The 25,837-nt window shown below is 39.2% G+C and overlaps 1 protein-coding gene across 3 annotated transcripts in view; it reads right to left on the bottom strand.

Annotated features, from left to right (window-relative positions):
- Positions 1-21,967, bottom strand: part of arhgap32b (Rho GTPase activating protein 32b) — a 121,430-nt gene extending 99,463 nt beyond the window's left edge. For all 3 annotated transcript variants that reach the window (XM_026182996.1, XM_026182997.1, XM_026182998.1), the window contains exon 1: positions 21,416-21,967. The gene's annotated coding sequence lies outside the window, so the exon portion shown is untranslated. The remainder of the gene's footprint in view (positions 1-21,415) is intronic.
- Positions 21,968-25,837: the final 3,870 nt, after the last annotated feature.

The raw sequence follows: 25,837 nt of genomic DNA, 5'->3' as shown, positions 1-25,837 counted from the left end.
CGATCTATGGCTTGAGGCAAGAATAAAGCAAGACTTTTTGTAGAGAAATTAACCAAATAAAATCAAAGAGAGATTCTTTCCAGAGCTGGACGGTCATATAACCTCACAACACAAGTTGCACAGTCCCCACAAATTACACAAAAACCTCCTGTTTACAAAACTAAACCTTCCCAACAGTTTGGAAAAGGCAGGCGCTGTCTTTTCTGCAACAGTACAGGACTGGATTCTGTAGAAAATATCCTCCCCAAAGGGGAAGATGTGATAGAACTAAGGACCAAGCGAGCAAGGTGTGACTGATTTTAAAAGGTCAACTATGAGGAGCGTGTTAGATGGTGAAATAAATTTGGACTGTGTTGCTAACTTTGACAAACGAGCTAAGGCTAATGGTGAGAAACAATGTGAAATAAAATAAAACATCTTCACACCATCCCCTCTGTAATATCAAGTCTGTATGATGTCTGTGTAATGTCCAGTTTGACCAATTTACATCAAAGTGAGAACAGTGCAGCCAATAATCCAGAAAATTCAGAGCAAGCGAGTGAATGACTTCAGACAGTATTTCAACCAAATAATGAATAGCCAACAAAAGCACCCGAACAACAATATATACATTTATGTGCATCCTAAGAAACTGTGTGAGACCTACAGGCTTTCCAAATCAAAGTTTTTAAATCCACAAAGAACTTTAAGCAGACATTTGTGGACTGAGACCCACGTTTGGCTTGCAGATGAATGTGGTAATGTAAACAAATACACAGAATACAAGTTCAGAATATAAAATTAGGCAAATGCTGGTTTCTACCCAGCTAGCATGACAGTGCTCATATGTGCACTCAGTGCTCTCCATTGTCCAGCTATCAAGTAAACCATCATCAATATTTCACACAGTGTGACCTGCACAAAAAAAAAAAAAATCATGAATTTATTTTTCATGAAGAGAAACAAAGTAGGCTAAATAATTTAAAGCTTTGAAATAATTGCCAGAAAATTCAATTGTAAAAAACAAACAAAACTGGAGTGAACTAGAGTAAAAAAGGAAATACTTTAAAAGATGCACACGTCTGCATGGGGATATTTGGACTGAAAAGGCTGCTGTTAGATTTGTATTGTTGATTGTCATTTATGCTTAGAAATATTTAACCATATATGCTTAGAGGTGTATAATCATTTGTAGATAGAAAGGATGTCTCATCCTATTAACTCTGTGTAGAGGGGGGTGCATACATTCCTCTACTCAGAGTGTCCTGGCATGGATCACACTCCCTAAGCATATATGGTTAAATATTTCTAAGCATAAATGACAATCAACAATACAAATCTAACAGTTGCCCTCTTATCTGCCAGGTCAGAGAGGTCATCCTTCTCTGAGGTCTGAACTCTGGTTGGTGGTTGGTGCTGCTTTCACTTGCACTTGCACAGCTGTTTAGTAAAGCCTCGTCTCCGGTGAAAATGACAACCTTTCTGTTTACTGAAAGCCATCTTGTGCTCCATCTTAGTCTGTGACGCTAACGCGTAGAGGCTTTTCTTTGTTTGTTTCTGTACCACACCCGTTTAATCATTCGTCTCCTTTGAAACAAGTTCTCCACAACAGCTTTGGACAGTTTCCATTCATCGCTGGTTTTGCCGATTGTGTGGGGCAGATGCACGACGCTGAAAACTTAGGTGTTGGGGCTCTTTAGAAGGATAGTGTACCCATAATTTAGACATGAACGTTTTTTTTGACACTGAACAGAAAAGATTGTTTTTATTGTTTATCTGCCAGTTTGAAACAGATGTTTTTAGCCAGCCAGTCATTTAAAAACAAAGCAGATTTTTGTTTTTATTGTTTATCGAGCACGAACAGGTTTATCAAAAAATGACTTAGAGACACTGAGTAATCTGCTCTTTACATTGACTTATTCTGTAATTGTAAGCTAACGATTAACAAGAGAAAACAACTGTCACTCACAAGAGCCGCCTACTTAATTATGCAACACTTTGAGAGGAATTCTCAATTCTCTGCAGTTTTTCCCCCTAATGGACTCCGTGAGCTGCAGGGTTACTCTGACTCAGAACCTCCAGCCAGTGGAGAGCTGGTTGATGCAGCACTCCAAAGATAAAGTGCTGTTTTACCATTTTAAGATTCTGTTATAAACTAAAACGTGAAACAGGTCTAATTGCATTCAACCATAGCAGGTTTCTGATGGTGTCCTTCAAAAGGCCACACTAAGACTCTAAAACTCCTAATAATAAATGTTCTGAAGTCGTTTTCCCCAGTACAATTACAACATTAAGGCACATATCTCTATAATCGTATCTGAAACATGTCCTGTTGAAGGACACGCTCTATTTATCAAAGTGCTGCTGAATGTGACCACCTACAGTTCAGACCTATGAAAATGAAAAAAGTCTCTTCATAAAGATATACAGTTCTTCTTTGAGAAATTAGTATGAAAAGCCACTGATCAAAACAGTGTTTCCCCTACAGACACACAAAATGCCAGCACACTAAAGCATGAAGCTGCAGGAGTTGTGACTTTCCATTCAAGAGGAGCAGCAATTTCAAATTAGAGCGCACTGTGAAACAGGCAAAACAAACAGGCCATCACATTAGGCTAAACAATTCAAGGAACGGTGAAATTTACCGTTCTTATGGAAACAACACGTAGGAGCTTCGGGATGTTGCAATGGAAACAAGCGTGCAGTTTCATTTGTTTAAGAGATTTGATTTTTGGGGCACTGAAACTGCTGAAACCGGCTGCCTGTTACTTTTGAAAACGAGGCTCATGAAAGGATTGAGGATGGACTTGAACTTGCTGTGAGATGCAAAATCAAAACAAACTGGAAGACGCTAAAACGCAGCACATCGCTCTGTGCATTCATCTGATTTTTACACATAAATGTGGATCTTAATCAAGATTGCAACTCTTATTACTGGATGCTTTAACTTGTGTAATGTAGAAAATGAATGAAGGTTTACTGAACTTAAAGTAAGATGGTAAATATCTCAAGAGAATATAAGCTTCATGCCTAAAATGGAGAGAAACCCTGCAGCGCGGTTCATTTCCTGCTGCTATTTTGCACATTTCAGTATGACATTGACCTTCAGTAGTGCATATTCATGAGGTTATTTGAAGCTTTGCAGGAATTAGGGCATGACAAGGCAGGTTTGCTCAACATCCTTGCAAGACATCACTCTCGGAAAAGGTGCAGAATTTAAAAGACAAAGGTAACGTCACTGTTCGCTATTAGAGGATTTCTCTGTCAACTCCTCTGCCAAAGTTGTAAAAATGGGACTTCAAATGTGGTCTTTACAATTCAGTCTCACAATGATGCCCGTATGCCCGCTAGCCGACAGTTTGCCATTCCAGAATAAACTCCAGATGAAATCTGATGTGTGATGCAACTATGTGTTTTTATCTGCCCTCTTATGCTTGATATTTGATGCCTTGTTTAAAGTCTACTGTCTTCAGCCTCTGGAGACTGGATGTCAAGAGAATGACCTTGTTAATTCAATTCACCTTTAGACGATGAATACAAAGTCTGTCTGCCAAGGGACGGTGTTAAATATCACAAGCAGGCACTTTACAGAGAGCGCTTCTGCTCTACACATCTTTGATGGAGTGTGAAACATGAGCAGGTTTTCCCCCCCCACTGCAACTTATTCAGTCATTAAAGCTCCTCAAAACATTTTAAATTAAACTTGAATCACTGATTTCACCAAGAAAATGTTAGTGCTTATAATATAACTGATCTCTAACTCTTTGCAGCACCCAACCAGTTTCAGCCACTCTGGGTCATTAGCTCACACTGGATACACAGAAATGTTGTGTCTACTATATTGCACAAAAACACCATGACTGTCGAAATGAGCCCATATATTTTCCCGAGCCATTGCAATCACCTGATATTTTAACAGAATTGCCACATCATTTCAGCTGATTCATTCAACCTGACACTGTTACCTTGGCCAATGAGCAGACAGCACAGAGAGCATGTTCAGTCCACCCTGTAGTTGCTAGGAGCAGTTAACTTTTTCCAACACAATGTGCTGATATCCAAGCTGGCAACTTGTACAGCTATTCATCACATCCATACTGAAAGCCACCCCTAATCGAATGTCAAACACACAAGGATGTAACTGTTAGCTAAATGATTATCAACAGATTCACCTGAAGGAGTGAGAATGAAGGATGTAACTGGAAACCTAGAGATCTAGAGGAAATACACACATTAGACTGATTAAGTGCTAAAATTATATTTAAATATCCATTTACACACATTCACTCAGTATTTAATACTGCACTTGTAGTTGCACTAAACTGTACAGTGAATCTCAAAAACAAAATGTTAGGATGGTTGCTAAATAGCCTGCTAACTTTACTGTGAGGTATAACGTTAGTAACATTAGGTAAGCATTCGTCCAACATTAGCCATTACAAACATTTTGGACCATAATAGACTCTACAACCACAATGCAGCTGACTGAAACAAAATGGTAACGTGCATTTCAGGATAACATGAGAATAAAACTTTGGATGTTGTTAGCATTAACTCTTTGAACAGATCTCAATAATAGTTTTGTAAATGCTGCACTTAATTTAAATAGTTTGCTCTTTTGGTCTGAAAAGCATTTTTCGTTGGGGTTGTATGTTTTAAATGTTTGTTTTTTTTGGGGGTGTTTCCTTGAATTAAACATTTTGGGGTTAATGTTAATTCTTGGGTAAGGGGGTGTTACGGCTGTGACCGTAATTGTGTGTGGATTTGAGTGTCTAGGTGCTCCTCCGGGATTGACGATTTGGCGTTGGTAATGTGTTGTTTTTGCGTGACTGTTATGTGTTTCCTACTTTACTTTGAAAGTCTGTGTCATCTTAGTGTGTTCAGTTTACATTTTCCCTGTCTCGTCAGTTCTGATTTGCCCCAGCTGTGTTTCCCTCCTGTTGTCCATTTTCCTGATTGCTCCCTCTATGTATTTAAACCCTGTGTTTCAGTGTGTCATGGTCGCGATCTTCCCCCCCGTTGTAAATAGTTTGACGTTTTGTGTTTTGATGTAAATAAATTCGTTTTGAGACACTTTTTGGGATTTTGGTGGAGAGCCTTAGTGTTTTTCTTCGTAGTTTTATTTTCTTTATCTTTGTTTTTCTACGTTGCACCCCGGTTGCCTAGGCCGGGGTGTAACAACAAACACAAAATAACACAACATGTTATGCAGCTATGTGTAGTTTTTAAATGTTCCACATTTAGTTTTAAATGTGCAATTCCTGTGTCCACAGGGGTACTGTGGGGTTTCCTCCCACAGTCTAAGAACATCTATATCTGGTATACTGGTGATTCCAGATTGTCCACCTCACATCCATGGCTAAAGAGCATAGAATAAAGTGTTGTATGAATGTGTGGAGACATTTATCTTGTAGCTGAAGTTTCTTTGACTGATTTGTAAACTAGCAAATTGCCAAATGCTACTCTGGGCATGATGTAGGCAAATGTATTTAATGATTCCCTGGAGTTATACCATGAATCAACTTTATTTAAAGTAAAGCTACTGCTCTTTGTCCAGTCATCTACACAGAGGCTTCTGTGCAAGTCTGTGTGTATCTGAGAGCAAGAGACTATGCTTGGGCTTTTTGGCGTATGTCGTTTTCCATAAAGCATTTTGAGCTGCCAAGTGGTACAAAAAGTCGTATATACATAAAGAACAGAACGGTTAAAATGCAAAAATCACACGAACAAGTTTTCTGTGAGGTGACGTTGTTTTTTGGTGCTGTGTGCTTTCCCCACTGACATCAAACATGATTAAAGAGTCACCAAGTCTTTCAAGGTGTGTTTGGCAGCTTAGAATATAACAGCATCAAGTCCAACCAAACCTGTAACCAAACCTCGTTTTACAGAAAACAACAAGAAAGCATTTAGTTATGAAGAGACACATAAAATAAAAATATCAAATGGATTTAAAAGACAACAACAGAACAGCTTACAATTTAAACATGTTTGTTACCTATTCCAAGTCATTCAACCATAATATAACAATGATTTGACTTTTTTAAGAAAACATCCTGACTGTGTGATAGCGCGTAAAACCTTACGCATTATGAAAGAAAATATAGGGACTGTGATATTCAAAAGGAAACGTACACAGATGCAAAACTAGGGGTCACTAATCTGCACACTGAGAAATGAACTCAATCTATTTATTGCACATCATCTTGAATGAGCTTAAAAGAAAAAGTTCAGGGCCTGTAACACAACAGATAACAGGCGTCTCATTCAATAGGATAACTGGGTGCAAAAAAACAAGGGGATGGAAACAATGTGCTTCACTCACCAGACATTAAATGTCGTCTGCCTCATGATAAGCAAGTAAATAGCTCTGACTTCTACCAGATACTGCTGTCACAAAGAAAATAAGTGCTTTCAGTCCCAGCTGCACAATCTCTGAACATTACACACATACAATTTAGGATGGAGATTCTACAATAGGAACAATGTGCCACTACCTTGTCACATTACTGCTATAGCAGCAGCGGGTGTTTACGTTCCTTACTGTGCACAACAATTAGATAAGCCTGGGCATCTCTGAGAGGAAGAGAGGTGTCTGCCTGCGATGACGATTCAGTAACTAAAAACTAACAATCTTCAACGAAGCACGGTACTTCACCCCAAACACAGCAGAGTACAGCAAGGCTACGAAGGAGCAGATACTAGCAGTTGGTGACGAGCAACCCAAAGTAAACCTACGACTTCACCGAGTGCCCCTAAAGCACGCACTACATGTACTTCATACGAAAGGGGGAAAAAACGATGGATGGAAATTACTCATGTGTTCACATGATGGAAAAGCAGGGCCGTAAGACACTGGTTAAAATCCTCAATCCAAGGCACAAAATCCCAGCTATATATATTTTTCAATTTTATCAGGTGGCAATATTGTGCAGGCTTAAGTGAACAAAAGGCAAAGAGATCTGCCAGTGTTTATTCTGAAGTCATGCAACTCTTCAAATAAAACCTCATTCTCTCTTATTTTATGACTTTTCCTGAAAATGATTTATTCATCATATAGTGAATTTTGGGGTGTGTGGGCTAAAAAGCAAAAAACAGGCCAACAACCCCCAAGAGAGTCCTTTTTAACCCCGTAGAAATCAGTGTAGAACAACAATTGTTGCAGGCTTTGTTACTTAACACATGTTGTTTACACACATTTAATATGAAGGTTGCTACATCACGATCCAGTGCAACTGGGACTGCAGTTAGATAAAGATGAATAATTATTGCAGTGCTGAATGAGTCGCCGATGGGACAGTGAGCCTGGGCAAAGCAGAGCAACGTGGGGCTTGTGTGGAGAGCTAAGCTAGGCAAGGATGAAATCCTGAGGAGAGAATCTGAACTGGAAAGGTTTCAGGCCTGAAGAAAAGAGGTGACAAGGTGAGGTGGAGCGGTGTGGACAGTTGATGAAGGAGAGCGGTGGACAACGTGAAAAACCTTCACCGTTCTACTTTTACAAGAATTTATTAAAAATGTGTTTCTTATTCTGTTATTCCTCCTTAACTGTGAGGTCTAAATGTTCAATGTGTTTCACACCGAGTGCTGTGTTTTTATTTTAGTAACTGTGTGGGTGCGGGGGAAGCTCCTCCCTCACTAAAGTGAAGCACACGCAATGTCTGACAGGAAGTTTTGGTTTTGTTATGCTTTTATTTTGAAGTCCACTAACCACGCTTCCTTTTGAGGTCAGCTTCCTTCATCTGAAAGGAATTCCCTAATTATCCACCGTCAGTGGGGTTAACCATTAGATGAGAGTGGGCTGAATCTACAGTTTGATTTGATTCCGTTTGTTTGTATATTATTTAAATGGGGTTTGTTTTGTAGTCAGATGTATGTGGGGCGTGTTAAAATGAGTCCAGTATTTCACTGTATGCGTTTCTTGGTAGTGCATCAGGGAGGATCTCTTAAATTTTATTGGTGGTATGATCGGTAGCTATTTAAGGAGGGTTTTGGGGGGCTGGGATGTTCATGTTGAGATGTTGAACCTTGGTATCTTTAGGGGAAATATATTCAGAGACTGGAAAACAACTAAAGCCTGTTGTGGTTGTTTTTTTCCCCATCATCTGGTCGCCTTTATGTTAACCACGACTGCTACAGTAACTAAATCATTTTTATGCATAAAGATCTTCAACTGTAATTACAAGAGTTACATTTGGCAGTTTTGCTTAACATTTGTGTAACCCTTGATTTGTTGGTAGATTATACAGTATATTTTACCTTTTTATAATGAAGTAAGAAAAGAATCCAAATTCTTTGTAACACTAATAAAACACCTTAAAATCTAATCATAAGTCCTTATTTTGACAAATGTTTAGGGGTGGGGGGAAAAAAAATCGATACTGTGTAGTATCGTGATATTTTGTTTGCTAATAATGTATCGATACAGGGACAGCACAAATCGATATTTTGTTACAAAATAAGTTTTTGTGGACATGTTGATCAGCTCCTTTTTCTGAGCAAGAATCCTGACATTCCTTCACTGTCCAAATGTGTTTAACTTTTTTTTTTGGCAGGAATAAACGTGACAGTTTACTTAATTAAAATAAAACATGTCTTAAATTAAAATAAGTTTAAAAACTTTTTTATTTAATGTAAAATTATATATATTTTTAATTTACTTTCAAATTCTTCAGTTGCTGAATGGGCTGCATAGTTTTCATAAATTGCATAGTTCAGAATAGCTATAATTGTACCAGATGGTTGCATTCATTTAAGTTGGACTAGACTGTAATACAAACCGTTCAGTTTGTCAACAATAAAACTGGCTGAAATGAGAGAAAGACTGAGTGTGAGACTTTGATATTAGATAAAATGAATATTGATAAAGTTTACCTTTATGTACAGAATCTGAATATCGCAAAATATTTTTAAAAAATTGCAATAATATCGTATCGTGCGTTAAGTATTGTGATAATATCGTATCGTGGGATGTATGGTGATTCCCACCTCTACAAATGTTACTAATAATTATAAAAGTCATTATGATAATTAACATGCCACCTTCACCTCCAGCCTGAGTAAGTCCAATGTTAATCATTATTTCTTTTCCTCCATTAGCCTAACCACGTGATTGTTATTTCAACCATCAAGACACAAGTAGGGGTGGGCGAAATAAACGATATACGATAGAAATGATATAAATTTGGCCAACGATAGAGATTTTGACTATATGGCTCTATCGCGATAGCGCATGTTGATGATGTCATCAAGCTGCGCCTGTTTTGGTCGAAAGCATCGCAGCGGCTAAAACCATTATCATCTGCAAATTATGGCGGGCGACAGTCATAGCAAAGACATGAAGCACTTTTGAAATATGAGGAAAGCCAAAAACTGCGCTTCCTCCAAATCCGTACCATTGATTCATTAATGTTGAATTCTCTTGCAGCTGCTCTATTCCCATGTTGTTGCAGTATATTAATAACTAACCTCGTATTGTGGATGAATAATCTCAGTTGTTCTCCTGACTGAAGTTTGCCCCGTGTATAGCATCCTGCTATGCGATTGCATTTGTCCCTGACCACCAGAATCCCTCACGTTAACTTTTAATGAGTGGAAAAAAAGTTGGCGTTCATCCTCCAGCTTCACTGTGCTAATGTTATGCTAACATAGCTGTGTCGCTAGCAATCACGTAGCACAACATTATATACCAGGTAGTCCAACTTCAGTAACCCTGCAAACGCCACTGCTGTTTAGTTTTCTGTCTTCATTTATGTTGGAAGTGGTAGCAGAGCTGTACGTAGGGCTGGGCCATATTATACCGTTCACGGTAATACCGGTATAATGTTAGGCAACGATAGGAAAATGAAATATCGCGATAGAATATGAGTAAAACGCGCATGCGCAGTGCCTTTGTTTTCATACGCACATGGCCGATTGTTGAGTGAAACAGATGAACCAGAATTGGTTTGTAAAAATGGTTTAACTTCAGTGATGTGGAACTGGTTTGGTGTTTGTCCACAAAGCACATTTTTTTGCAGAACATGCAAGCGCCCGTCGGACTAAGATGCCCTTAAATCTGGGAGTAATCTGGGTCCTAAACTCCGTCTTTTTCAGGTCAAACGAACACTGCAGCATCACTAAGAGTTAAAAACTGTCTAAATTCTTTCATCTTTAATAAAACGATCAGCATAGCTGCTTTACCAGGTGTAACTATGAAGTTTAACTTCCAGGCATCCATGAAAACAAAATGTATTACATTTAACGGAGTTAGAAGCTAGCAGGAAGCTAGCGGAAGTTAGCTCGCTAGTTACCTAAGCATGATATTGCATGTTCTGACTGAGAGATTTCTGAAAAAAATCAAACGTACAGCTCTGCTATCACTTCCAACATAAATGAAGACAGGAAACTAAACAGCAGTGACGTTTGTAGGGTTACTGAAGTTGGGCTAGCTGGTATATAATGATGTGCTACGTGATCGCTAGCGACACAGCTATGTTAGCATAACATAAACAGTGAAGCTGGAGGACGAACACTAACACTTTTCCACTTATAAAAGTTAACGTTAAGGTTCCTCATGGTTAGAGACAAATGCAATCGCATGGCAGGATGCTGTAAAAGGACCAATCTTCAGTCAGGAGAACAACTGAGATAATCCATCCACAATACGAGGTTAGTCATTAATATACTGCAACAACATGGGAATAGAGCAGCTGCCAGAGAATTCAACATTAATGAATCAATGGTACAGAAGTGGAGGAAGCAAGAAGAATGAGTTTAATAAAGTTTGATTTATCTGACTGCTTTGCTTCGCTTAATGTGCCTTATAATCCTGTGCACCTTATGGTCCGAAAAATACGTACTGCACACTGCAGTTTAATATTGCAAAGCACCTCTTTTTAACTTCAGTGGATATTATACATGGTTATGCTCAGTATATGTCAGCCCATTTCTACTGGAAATGCCTTTTGGTTAAACTTTCAGCAAGGAATTTGCATTTGTACTGTTACATTTTTATAAAGCTTTAATGTACATAAAAACCAGCTTCTTGTTTAAGTGAAAATAAATGGAAGGTTGTCTTTTTGCGCTAGTAATGTTGTGGAGTTGTATTTTGTCTCGCATCAATTATATCGTCGGTTATATCGTTATCGCAAATTTTCAAATATATATCGTGATAAATATTTTTGGCCATATCGCCCTGCTCTAGCTGTACATTTGAATTAGTTTCAAAAATCTCTCAGTCAGAACATGGTATGAAATGTTTAGGTGTAAACTAGCGAGCTAACTTCCTGTTAAATTTAATAAATTCTGTTTTCATGGATGCATGGATGTAAAACTTAATTGTTACACCTGATAAAGCAGCAACGTTGATGATTTAATTAAAGATGAAAGAATTTAGACCGTTTTTAACTCTTAGTGTTTGTTTGACTTTGGGACCTGAAGTGGACGGAGTTTTGGACCCAGATTACTCCGCGAAGCTCCCTCACTACGGCAGCCGTAATGCTCTGACAATCCATCCAGCAGTGCGGCTTACCAAAGTTGTACTAAAACATTTTTTAACAGATTTCTGCTCGCCAAAATCGGTTCGAGGTCAGTAAGCACAACCAGAATTCATACATAAGGCACACTCTCGATTTTTGAGAAAATTAAAGGATTTTAAGTCCTTATAGTGTGGAAAATACGTCATACAGAAGAAAAGAATATATCGCGATATATATAGTTACCGCACATGCTTCAAATTATATCGCGATATGAATTTTAGGCCATATCGCCCAGCCCTAGACACAAGTGTTCCATTAAAAACAAACACTGACATTTTTAATTCCAGGATCTCAGAGTGCAGTCACTGTAAGTGCTTAGCAACTTGTTGCCTACAAGTGCAACAAGGAAGGAATGTGTCTCTTTAATTTCTTCTCTTCTACTCCAACAATCATAACAGACTAAACCTTTTTAAACAGCACAGTTGAACAACCTGCAATACTCATCAGTTTTTAGAGTTCTTACCTTACAGCTAATATAAAGTTATTTTTCTGCCTTTAACTTCCTCCAGCACGTCTAATGGCACTGAAAGATCTTAGGGGATTGGCTCAACCGTCTTATAAACTTTAGGGATCTCAATTACTATATTATTACAGTTTCTTCACTTTACAACACAAAGAAGTTTTTACTCACTTGTAACACATTGGTAAATTATTATTAAACTTCTTACCATTTATGCATCAGAAAATGTTCAATCAACAACATTTCATAGTTTTGAGAGATATTTGCAACCTGGAATTAAAACAAACACTCTGAATATCACTAAGTCTTGCTGTTTGTTTCCATTGCATCGTTGCCTGGCTGTTTTTGTGCTTTTACCATACTGCATCATTATTATAGAGCTCATCAAATGTCAAATCTAAAAACGGAGAACTGGTTTCTTTCATTCAATCAAAAGTTGGTAGTTTAAGTGTTTATGAGGGGTCCTTGTTTATACAAATGAAGTACTGACCCTAAGTGCTGTGATACATGACCTTAAAAGTTTGGGGGAGGTTGATTTTAAGGGCCGAGGTTAACTCTGCTGAACTCTGGTTATTATCCACACTTCAGTATGAACAAAACAAGAAGAGCCAAGCACGTATAGACACGAGGCTACGTTATGACAAAGAAACTGGAATAACTTTGTGACACGAAAAACTGCAGTTAGATTTAAAGTTCATTCCTCTAAATAAAATGTGATTAAAACATAGAAAAAAATAGTTTAATGCAGGAACAATCTTCCTCACCTTGAATATGCGAAAACACAAGCTTACAGAAAGTATTCAAGAGGATGTTATTCTGGGCTGCTAGTCAAGAATAACATTTATTAGTTACAATGTATCTGACACAATGGGTGGCACTCAGGGTACAGAGAAGACGTGTATACATACACTACGATCATTATATATACAAATTGTAAAACATTGTTCTCCGGGCTCAGTTTTTTGCTGCAATCTTTCCTTCAAGAGTAATTCAGAAATAGAAGGTACAGGTTTTTATCCTGCTCACAGAACAGTGGCACTCTACTTTCACCAACACCTTTCCCCAGCAACTGACACCAACTGCTGACAGAAAAATATCCGAGTCAAATCGCTGACAGCTTCCAGTGCTTCCCAGAACGATCTGCTGAGTTTCTACACTTTTCCTAAGACGGTTGCTTCACACAACTGGTTGCCAACAAACTCCTGAATGAGAACTTTAGTTTCCAGATCCGATCTCATTATCCTCTGCTGGACCATTGTGGAAACACCCTGGCAACTTGCTAATCAGCGCCTGTGTCAATGCCAGGATTGTTTACGGGGGAATGGAATCTCCTCTGGGAATGTCACAGCATCCTCAGAGGACTGAGAGTGTGCAGCGAGCTTGGAGCAAGATGCTTTATCCACACTAAGAACAAGAGAGCCTGCGGCCCCATGTATTTGTGGGACAGGGCCCAAGGACAGCAGTGTATGCATATTGCATCATTAATGAACATACAGAAAGGAATAATAATGGACACAGCCCCGCACAGTGCGTCAGTATCTGTGCCTGGGGTCAGAGGCCACGTCTGGCTTTGTGTTTGTGCGTGGCTGTCGAGGACTGAGACAAACAAGGAGACCTTTCAGGGTGAAGGAGGTTTCACGTACTCGGGAAGACAACAAAAGAAAGCAGCTGGTTGCATAACAGGAGGACGAGGACAGTCAGTGTCCTTTGAGTTTTGGTTCGTTTCTTTAACTATTGTGTCTCAAACCAGACGGCACTGCATACAGGTCGACTTTGTTCAAGACTTGATCGTTTTAACATGCATTTACTGTTTGGATAAACTTCACATTGCTTTACCATTTCCTTTCTGTATACAATACGTGATGAAAACCTTTCAAAATAAGATTTAGCCAAGGTATTTTTCAGACCATAAGGTGCACTGGATTATTAGGCGAAACAAGCAGTCAGATAAGTCAAACTTCTACTCAACTCATTCTTCTTCCTTCCTCCACTTCCGTACCATTGATTCATTAATGTTCAATTCTCTCGCAGCTGCTCTATTCCCATGTTGTTGCAGTATATTAATGACTAACCTCATATTGTGGATGGATTATCTCAGTTGTTCTCCTGGCTGAAGTTTGGTCCGTTTACAGCATCCTGCCATGCGATTGCATTTGTCTCTAACCATCGGGAAGTTAGCGTTCATCCTCCAGCTTCGCTGTGTTTATGTTATGCTAACATAGCTGTGTCGCTAGCGATCATGTAGCACATCATTATATCCGGTCATTAAGTGATGACGTGAGGAATCCTACTTCCAGGCCTAAAGTAGTCTGCGTTTAATATGGCTTTTATGTTGTTAACATGTTTAATGTTTTGTATTTTCTTCTATTTGATCTCAAAAAGCTCCTAAAACAGTCAGTGATCACTGTTGACCTCCCTCGGCTTTTATTACCGCTAATCATTTATTTAAGCTCAGTTTTTAAAACCTTACGATGTAACTACAGCCCAGCCCATGCAGCAGTATATGAATGACTAACCTCATATTGTGGATGGATTATCTCAGTTGTTCTCCTGGCTGAAGTTTGGTCCTTTTACAGCATCCTGCCATGCGATTACATTTGTTCCTGACCACCGAGAACACTCACGTTAACTTTTATCGAGTGGGAAAAAAGTTAGCTTGCTTATATTATGCTAACATAGCTGTGTCGCTAGCGGTCACGTAGCACATCATTATATACCAGCTAGCCCAACTTCAGTAACCCTACAAACGTCACTGCTGTTTAGTTTTCTGTCTTCATTTATGCTGGAAGTGACAGCAGAGCTGTACGTTTTAATTTGTTTCCAAAACCCCGCAGTCAGGACATGCTATATTGTATTTAGATAGAAGCTAGCGAGCTAACTTCCTGCTAACTTCTAACTCAATTGAATTTCATAAATTCTGTTTTCATGGATGCCTGGATGTTAAATTTAATTGTTACACCTGGTAAAGCAGCAAAGCTGATCATTTTATTAAAGATGAAAGAATTTAGACAGTTTTTAACTCTCAGTGATGCTGCAGTGTTTGTTTGTTTTTGGGACCTGAAGTGGGCAGAGTGTAGGACCCAAATTACTCCGAGTCCGTGAGGCTCCTGACTATGGTAGTCGTAATGCTCCAACAATCCATCAAGCGGTGCGGCTTCGTAGCTCACCAATAGTCGTACTAAAACATTTTTGACAGATTCTTGAGCGCCGTGTAGCACATAAAATCGGTTCAAGGTCAGTTAGCACAACCAGAATACAAACATAAGGCTTATAAGGAAGATTATAAGGTGCACCGTCGATTTTTGAGAAAATTAAAGGATTTTAAGTGCGCCTTATAGTGCAGAAAATACGGTACATAAAAGACACTGAATTTATTTTTATTTACTCCTAATAGAACCTTAAAAAAAATCATGATACAAGTGCTACGTCATACTGCACAGCGCTATAAGAATGTGATTGAAGATATTTGGGATAGTCTGACAATCCACCTGTAAAATGGCTGGTACAGCCATCTCACCCACCATGATACCTGGTGTGACATAACAGAGTGCTTCACCAACAAACACGCAGTAAATAAAAAAAGCTGACGACACAGTTTCATTAAGATCTTATTTAAAACAGAAACTAACTGAAACACCACAGTTCCAAGTCATGTTTGGTTTGGAGAGCAATTACTTATCTAGTATTTCATCTTGGTCATGTGAACAGTCTTGTTATAAAAAATGACACAAAGCCGAAACAGTTCTGAAGCCTGACATTTCACCATTTCACAAAGGACTAATCCAACCCCTCCTCATCCTAATACGGCCTGATAAAAAGCTTAGGAATTCATCAACAAACAACTCCCTGTGACACCAAACTGAAATGAGACCGTTTGCAGTAATAACCAAGAAAAACGCATCCCAGAGTGGAAGAGCTTCACTTGAAGAGGGTTACACAGAAATAACTGTGGTATATTCATGGAGTCTATAGATAGCTTTGTCTGAATAAAACCTAAGAGTCATTTGATGAGTAACATATGAGCTCTTCCTTTTTTGGGGGTATGGCTGTAGATTTTCTCATGAGCTTGAATCTGGCTTTAATTCTGTCAGCTGTGAACACAACACTTATTCAAGCTACAATGATAACATTGCTGTACAGGAATCCTGTTCCAAATCTCAATATCACAGCTATCATTCCAAAAGTGAAGTAAAACAATTCATTGAATAGAGCAAAACCCAAATCTTTAACCCTAAATTACTCATAAATGATGACATGATTTACTATGACTATCCCACTTCTGCCGTGTCATAATGACCCTATGACATGAAAACTATGCATCCACCCATGCTTTTTGACAGCTGCACTTTATTGCAAAAGAATGACACCAGACTCATTGCATGGTGCGATTTGCATGCCTAAGTTACAAGCAAGCCTCTGTCCACTCTGTTTCCACACTGTGTGTACATTTCAGCCGATTGCTATTGGATATTAAAACTGTTGTCTTAACGCTGAATACCTGTGCAGGCTCACTAAACTGATCCAGAACTATTCTATAAAACCAGACTTAATATGTTAATTTCCAGCTCCATATTGTTATTCTTTAACTCTTCTAGAGTAGTTTTTGCACAGTCACAGCTCAATAATTATAACATTTATCTTTTAAAGGGTGCAGCAAACAAAAGCAACACCGCTTCCTACTGGGTTCAGTTAACAACAGTCCTGTGACGTGATGAAAGAAGAAAGTGATGCAGGGTTGTCTTTTTTGTTGTCAGTTGTAAATAGAGCAGGGCGATATGGCCAAAAATATTTATCACGATATATATTTGAAAATTTGCAATAACGATATAACCGACGATATAATTGATGCGAGACAAAATACAACTCCACAACATTACTAGCGCAAAAAGACAACCTTCCATTTATTTTCACTTAAACAAGAAGCTGGTTTTTATGTACATTAAAGCTTTATAAAAATGTAACAGTGCAAATGCAAATTCCTTGCTGAAAGTTTAACCAAAAGGCATTTCCAGTAGAAATGGGCTGACATATCCTGAGCATAACCATGTATAATATCCACTGAAGTTAAAAAGAGGTGCTTTGCGACATTAAACTGCAGTGTGCAGTACGTATTTTTCGGACCATAAGGTGCACAGGATTATAAGGCACATTAAGCGAAACAAAGCAGTCAGATAAATCAAACTTTATTAAACTCATTCTTCTTGCTTCCTCCACTTCTGTACCATTGATTCATTAATGTTGAATTCTCTGGCAGCTGCTCTATTCCCATGTTGTTGCAGTATATTAATAACTAACCTCGTATTGTGGATGGATTATCTCAGTTGTTCTCCTGACTGAAGTTTGGTCCGTTTACAGCATCCTGCCATGCGATTGCATTTGTCTCTAACCATGAAGAACCTTCACGTTAACTTTTATAAGTGGAAAAGTGTTAGTGTTCGTCCTCCAGCTTCACTGTTTATGTTATGCTAACATAGCTGTGTCGCTAGCGATCACGCAGCACATCATTATATACCAGCTAGCCCAACTTCAGTAACCCTACAAACGTTACTGCTGTTTAGTTTTCTGTCTTCATTTATGCTGGAAGTGATAACAGAGCTGTACGTTTTAATTTGTTTCCAAAACCCCACAGTCAGGACATGCTATATTGTATTTAGATAGAAGCTAGCGAGCTAACTCCCTGCTAACTTCTAACTCCGTTAAATGTCATAAATTCCGTTTTCATGGATGCCTGGATGTTAAACTCAATTGTTACACCTGGTAGAGCAGAACGCTGATCATTTTATTAAAGATGAAAGACTTTAGACAGTTTTTCAACTCTCAGTAATGCCACAGTGATCGTTTGATATATGGACCTGCAGCGGAGTTTAGACCCAGACACGGCTAGTGACGTCAGACTGAACAACCGGATAGCAGAGCTGTACGTTTGATTTTTTTCAGAAATCTCTCCGTCAGAACATGCAATATCATGCTTAGGTAACTAGCGAAACTAGCGAGCTAACTTCCGCTAGCTTCCTGCTAACTTCTAACTCCGTTAAATGTAATAACTTTTATTTTCATGGATGCCTGGAAGTTAAACTTTATAGTTACACCTGGTAAAGCAGCAATGCTGATCGTTTTATTAAAGATGAAAGAATTTAGACAGTTTTTAACTCTAAGTGATGCTGCAGTGTTGTTTGACCTGAAGTATACGGAGTTTAGGACCCAGATTACTCCCAGATTTAAGAGCATCTTAGTCCGACAAATATGACAATAACGACGGCCGCTTGCATGTTCTGCAAAAAATGTGCTTTGTTGTGTATCTGACGGACAAACATCAAACCAGTTCCACATCACGGAAGTTGCACCATTTTTACAAACCAATTCTGGTTCATCTGTTTCACTCAACAATCGGCCATGTGCGTATGAAAACAAAGGCACTGCGCATGCGCGTTTTACTCCCATTCTATCGCTATATTTCATTTTCCTATCGTTGCCTAACATTATACCGGTATTACCGTGAACGGTATAATATGGCCCAGCCCTAGTTGTAAATAAATAAAATAGAAGTACAAAAAAAATCTATACTAAACTTCTTTAGTTATGGTCCACTTATGCCACAAGATAAAGGAATAGATCTGGCTTTTTTTTTTTTTTTAAAGCCACAAGAAGAGCAGTGCTGTCTCAATGAAAGGGCAGCGAGAGTCATATTTGGATCAGATGTGCGACTTGACCACAAAACCGAAGTACGACACAGCTATTCAGCCATCTCTCTACACTTTGTACTGCTGGAAAAGAGTTGGCTGAGGGAAAGGTTCATGACCAGGGAGTTCGTAACAAGTTGGTTACTTTAATCAGGCAACTTATCTTTCTGGCCTGGTGTCTTTTACAATAACGCAATTTGTGACGTCACTGTCTGTTCATTTTTTTGTCGTACAGAGAAAGAGTCTGGGACATTAAAGTCTTGCGTTTTGCAGATGAACGGTTAAATATACACTGTTGATGATGGCAACACTTCAAATGATTTTAAAAAATGATTTTTAGTATTACTGCCGTCGTGGAAACATCCTTTTCATAGTGTTTGCAGTGAATGCTTCCCTGCTTCTTTGTTGGACTTTAAATAGCCAAAAATATCTCCACCCTGACAAATTTCTCAGACCCGTCGTTTCACCAATGCGCTCGTGTTTTTTGAGCCTTCAACTGTGTCCAGTTCGTGTTTGGTAACACTGTTGCTTAAGTTTCCATTAACATTTCCTACTCCTAATATTCTGATGTGTACTGCTGTCAGGTGATGTGCCAAAAACTGATTTCCAGTATTTGCCAAACAAACCAAAAATAAATGATTGTTTGCATTTAAACTGTTGTAAATTACTTGTTAGCCTATAATCTGTCACGCATAACTCATTTTGAGCTAGCAAGAATATTTCTGTTAGAATCGGCATACATTTTTCAGCCAAGTGACTTTTATATATCCTTCAATTGTCCAGGTAAAAACTGGCCACTGAAATTCAAATGTGTTTTAGGAGGATAGGATATTTTAGGAGGCCAGAACTGGACTGATTACAATGTAGAACACAGAGCAGGTGCAATAACGCAGAGTCATAAGGATAGCTGCACAACAGGGCAATTCTTTAATGTAAAAATACAAGTCCTTCATAAATCCTGTTCGCTACATCCCAAGTATCAATAACCAATGATATTCTATATTTAAAAAACAAAAACTACAGCTACTCCTCCTACACTCTGCATCAACCTAACTAACATGTCTAATTCTGTTCTAACCAAATGACTGTCGAGATGCAGCACTACTCATCATCACGAACCTTTTCTATTCTTTCATAACATAGATGGAACTAATTCTATCTATGTCTCATATTTCTGTTAAACACAAGTTTGTTCCCAACAATTTACATTATTTTATCACAGCTACATGTCCCAACACTGTCGCCAAGTGTTTGCTTATAGAGGGTCACCTGGTTGTTGTCATTTTCTTTGTATTATTGCAGGGTCTTTACATTACTAGATTTTTTAAAAATGAATTGAACAGAACATGTATATAATAAAGAAAAAGGTTAGTCAACCTTACAATGGGTTTATTTGGTCAGCTGCTCCTGCAGTAAAAGGAAATTGACTGCAGCTGAGGGTAAAGTTGCAAAAATGTAAGGAGCCACCGTGAGACAAGTGGGGTTATTTCTTGATATAAAAGATACTGAACTAGAGCAAAGGGTTAGACCAGAAAAGACATCAAGCACCGACATGCTGGAAATGCCAGTCGTCACCGAAATGTATTTAAGAACTCAGTGTTTGTTCTCATAAATACACACCGAGGGGGGGGGAAATGGAACTGCTGCAGTCATGTTTTCGCTGCACTGAACCGTGACCCTGACAGCAAAATACTTAACAAACCATAGCTTGTAAACTGTTTCAGCCCAATCACGGTGCAGGCTCAAACGTGATAGGTTTCACAGGCATGCTGCTCCCACTAATCATCCATGCAAACTGAGAAATGTTGCACAAGGGAGACAATTACAAAACAAAATCTTCCCCAGAAACTTAACTCCAAGTGCCCTTCAGCAAGGCATTTAGTTCCTGAATGTGGCAGCGATGTACAGCTGTGATGAATGAGATGATGTTATGTGTACATTCCTCTGTGTTTTAAGTTGGTTTGCCTGATTTAAAAAAAAAAGGGAGCGAAGGCTTCAATACATGTCTGATTAAACTGTAATCTAATACAAGGCATGAAGCATCAGAAGACCATGGGAACTGTGGATCAAATAACATGTGAGGGAATAGGAAGCTTTCAGACACTCCCATATGGATGACATCTAATTTAAGATTCAACATTTGAAACGAAATCATTTTAAAAGAGAATACCAAATGCAAAGAAACAGGGCCAACTCCTTCTTACTGATATATAATAAACATCCAAAAAGAGATTGCAATGAACTGCAGTACTGTACGGTAGTAAACGTGAAATATCAGATATATCTCTATACAAAAAAAAGAGCAGTTTAATGTTAGCATACACAAACAGACACAGGTCCAGGTGAATGTGGCATCACCTGGTTCAGAAAACGCCACACAGTCTGTGTTTAATCCAACTCTCATACCGGTGAAAGTGATTAACTCTTTTTAAGTTCGGAAATTGTAGAGCCGAACAGAACAAAATATCACAAATACACCCGAAATTCTCTTGTTCTTAACATCCTGAGCGTGGAGCACACAATTAAAGCAAAGCGCTGTTAATCTGCCCCTTTTTCCAACTAGATTTTCAATATAATTTGCACAACTAGGGGGACTTAGCAACTCCACGCAAGCCTCGCTTAGCTGGCGAGACATTATTCGCGCTGTGCCCGAATCCCCCCTTCAGACACCACCATCGCCACCGTCTCATCAGCACTGCGGCTCTAAATAACGTTATCTAGAGGGGTAAAAAGGCGAGCAAAGCACGTAGTGCGAGCATGTAGCATGAATGTACTAAAAGTACCTGGTTTTGTGGTTGTGGTCTGCGGTCCCTGACCACCGCTGACTGGCTGGCGAGGGGAGCTTAGCTCTCGCCGTCTACGTCTGGAGCTTCACCGCTGTTAAATTCCCTCCTCATCGCAGCTTAACCGGACACACTCATACACGTCAGACACTAAGTATTTGGAGGATATCATTGAGCGAGTCCCCGGCCTCGAGGAGAGCGCGCCAGTGGTCGTGATCACAGTTAGTTGGGTTAACACTAAACAAAAAAAGACTCCCCCGGGACAGCAAGGCGCACGAGCCCTTTCAGTCTGTCACTTACTGTTTCTCCTCTGGAGGGAAAAAACGATCACCGCTATCTTCCTCACAGTTTTCATTCCCGCTGGAAGCCCGAGTATGGTCAATTCCCCATTCCCTCCAGTCACAGGACGGTATTTCCAGAAGAAAACTTGTACAAAAAGAAACCCTCTCCTCCGCGTGCACACCTCGGAGTGGAGCGATACTGGCTGGAGCGGAGGAGCGGCGCTTTCTCTGTGCTGCCTTCACCGGCTGTCGGAAATGTCCAACCCCAAAGCATGAGAAAATAGGACACAGGATTCGCCGTCATACTCCGTGATGGTGTAAGGATGACACTATAGCTTAGCTGATAAGTGTTTCGGTGGTTGAATAAACCTGCAGCACCATATTAAAAGAATCGATATTCCAATATAAACCTCGTTCAGACTTTTAAAATGCCACATAACCAGGCAGACACCAATACGTCTATTCAATATATCCAGAATGCTCCGTGTCTGTGTCTGAATTAACTGAACAAAAGCCTGTCAGTGAGATGAATATTATCTTTGTGCTCGAATAAGCATCCTAACAAGTCAGACAGGGGTCATGTCACATAAATAGTATTGTTCCCAACTGTAATGGTCAACATCCTTTGGTTCCCATGTGCCAGTCTGATTCCATATTATGGCACCTAGAAGGCTCTAAAAAAGGAGTCATACCCAAGTAACAGAGGACGGCCACATAGATGTGGAAACATGCCCATAAGAGGAGACTTTTATTAGCTACAGGAAGCCGATTCAGCATCTACATGTCTGTCTTTTATATTTGCCAGTAAAAAAAAAGTTGTTCTCAAATACAACAATGCCTCAGTACTCTTGTCTTCTGTTACTCCAAAATCATGACAGAGAACTATATTTCACATTACTATTGAATCTTCTGTGATATATTTAATTTTCTCCGGCACACACAAACGCATAGGAGAGAGAATATAAAAGTATTTCATAACATGCAAATTTGTACCACAAGGTGGACTGCATGCACTGAGTCAATGTAACTGCCATTTAACCAGGCAAATCCTCGAGAACGTGTTCTTAATTACAGTGGTGGCAGGGGAAAAGACAAAACCTCTCGAGGAAATATGGGTGGAGAAAATTCTACGTTTTAAAGATGAGCGCTGCATACATCTGAAAAGGTTTCAGCTGATGAAACACTGCCTCCGGTTACGAAGCTCTTAGTTAACACTTTCAGAGGATGATCAATAGTCCTGAAAATTATTAATATGAGCCTTTCTTCCAGAGGTCCTGCTGGAGGTTTCTTCCTGTTGAAGGGGAGGTTTTCCTTCCAGCTGTTACTGAGTACTTGCTCGGGGGGGGGGGGTCGTCGTCTGATTGGTGGGGTTTTTCTGTGAAGCACTTTTAGGCGACTGTTGTTATGATTCGGCACTATAGAAATAAAATTGAATGCATTAGAAAGAAAAAAGTGGCACGCTTTGTAAAATGCACAAAGTGTTACATTTGGAGTCCTTCGTGAATCTTCCTGAAACACATATTCTATTCAAGTCCAAGGATTTATAAATTACAATTAAAATAACTGATCGTTTATGTGAGCAAGTGATGCATACATATTTTCTTAGGTTATCCCAACCTAAAAACACAAAAGCAGCTCGTTCTCAAAGAGGACTGTGACTGTGAGGAATGTGAAGTGTGAAAACAACACAACGCCAGAAAAGCTCACTGCATTATATTCATAATACGTTGGGTTGCTACCGCCCTGATTTTACTCTACACAAATAAAGACTTTGCTACCATAGCCACCTGCAGAAAAGGCCCAGACTGGTGAATAAAAAAATAAAGAGAATACAGCGAGGTGCCTGATACTGCAAATAAATGGAAATGCAATGATCACACTTTTTGAACGGTTATTCAGCACTTTGACTGAGTACTCACATGGGTGGGCAGCTTTTAACTTTGCTCAGTATTTCTTCCACAGTTGCTCAGTGTGTGGTTTTTTTTCAGCCATGATGCAAAAGCAGGAAGTCCAGATGATCAGATTGAACAGTTTATTTCAAGAGAGCTCAAAGAAAGAGAAAGGTCTTGTGTAATAGATGTACAAAGTAAGATGGATATGGGCCATTTCAGACACACACACACACACACACACACACACACACACACACACACACACACACACACACACACAGTATAGATATTGTGAAAAGGAAGTGTGATCTTCTGAGAGTACTTTGCTTCCCAGCAGAAGAGAATTCAGAAACTCGAGCAGAACAGGCTACACTAAAAGTTGCTTTTGACCAGTGTTTCACCAAAGCATCCAGTCACTCACACATCAAAATGCCTGTCTTGGAACGTCCACTGACATAAAGCAAATTAGTCATATTTGGTGTCAGTGGTTCGACAGATGTGTGGGTCTAGTAGGAAAGATTTACATACTTTTTATTAATCTCTGTCTCTCTTCCACAGCATGTCTTTTATCCTGTCTTTCTTCTCCCACCCCAACCAGTCGCAGATGGCCCCGCCCCTCCCTGAGCCTGGTTCTGCCGGATGTTTCTTCCTGTTAAAAGGGAGTTTTTCCTTCCCACTGTCGCCAAAGTGCTTGCTAATCGGGGGTCATATGATTGTTGGGTTTTTCTCTGTATGTATTATTGTAGGGTCTACCTTACAATATAAAGCATCTTGAAGTAACTGTTGTTGTGATTTGATGCTGTATAAATAAAACGGAATTGAATTGAATTTACAGGGATGGGATATATAGTTTAAAGAATAAACTTCAGCTGTACTTGTGAAGAACAGTTAGACAGGCTGACAAATCAGGCCTATTTCCTATGGAAAGATGGAGGGTGATTATAAAAACCTTGTCACTGCAGAGAGCTACTAAAAGAGGATCAAAGTAAGGAAGAAGGAACCTAAACCTGGACACCCAGTCTCACCTGCTTGCTCTCGACAGATGATCCCAGGCCAGTTTTAGTTCGCTTTTCACCTGGCAGGCTTCGATGACAGACTGTCTCAGCCTGAGGATAAAAGCCAAACACCTTCCTGTCAGTTCTGTCAGCCCGAAGAAACGTCCAGCAGTGAAGCAAATGACCTGAAGCCACCAGTCAAACAGCAGTCTGGACAAGGACTCCAGCGCATCCACATTCGTGACTCCAGTCTCTGTAGCACAAGATGTACTGACTTTGCATACATTACACAGATGACTCACACATTTTGTGGCTTTTAATGACTCAGCCATTAGGTGCACAGCAAACCTATCCACTCTCCCGAGGAGCACAGTGACACCGTTACAATACACATGTGAAGGTTATGCACACGTATAAATTAAGCCACTCATATGTTATAATGACAGAAGTCATACCTTTCATTTCAGCACATGACATGTGTACCGTACATCTGAGAGCGAAACTGAAGAATGACTTGCACAGCTTCAGAATTCAAGGCCAAAACTACCCACACTCAGTGGCCCTTTATATATAATAAAATGTGTTATATAAATAAAAATGCCATTACCAATGTAAAGGTATCTGAATCTGTGTATAAATGATGTAGCTGAGTATTTGAAATGTAAAAAAAGTTTATAGTATGATTTAAATCACTACGTTGAAAAAGAACTGTGACTGAAACTACAGAACTATCTGTATTATTAGTAATAATTTTATTATTATTATCATTATAGTTATAGTTTTTACATCACCAATTTTTACAACTATCTGGCAAAAAGCTGTTTATAGACACAAGTTTGGAATGTTGATTCTTGGAGGACGTTCACTTTGTAGCGAATCACAGATATGATGCAAAACTGTTTTATTTTATAGCTGAAGATTCTGGTTTTGTGAAACAAAAAAAAAGTAACCTCCTCAAGTTTTTATAATGGCCTGAGTTATGTGAGCCATGGATTCACTATTGAATGATTGTATTCTTCATCAAGCTGGTTCCAGCTTTGCCAAAAGGAACCTTGTCATAGAGCTTTGTTTTTCATTTCCAGAATTAGTTTTCAGTCAGAGTGAGATCTGGACTGTTTTTCCGGCTGATATTCCTTTTCCAGAGAAAAACTTTGACACTATTTTCTCACCAGTACTTTCTTCTATACTTTAAGTGCTTTCTAACTAACATCCACACACATTCATACTCTGATGGATGCATCTAAGAGCAACTTG

The sequence above is a fragment of the Astatotilapia calliptera genome, chromosome 10 (genome assembly GCF_900246225.1).
Source record: "Astatotilapia calliptera chromosome 10, fAstCal1.2, whole genome shotgun sequence".
Taxonomy (NCBI): Eukaryota; Metazoa; Chordata; class Actinopteri; order Cichliformes; family Cichlidae; genus Astatotilapia; species Astatotilapia calliptera.
The sequence above is the reverse complement of the archived record's forward strand: the minus strand, read 5'-3'. Positions and strand labels throughout refer to the sequence as shown.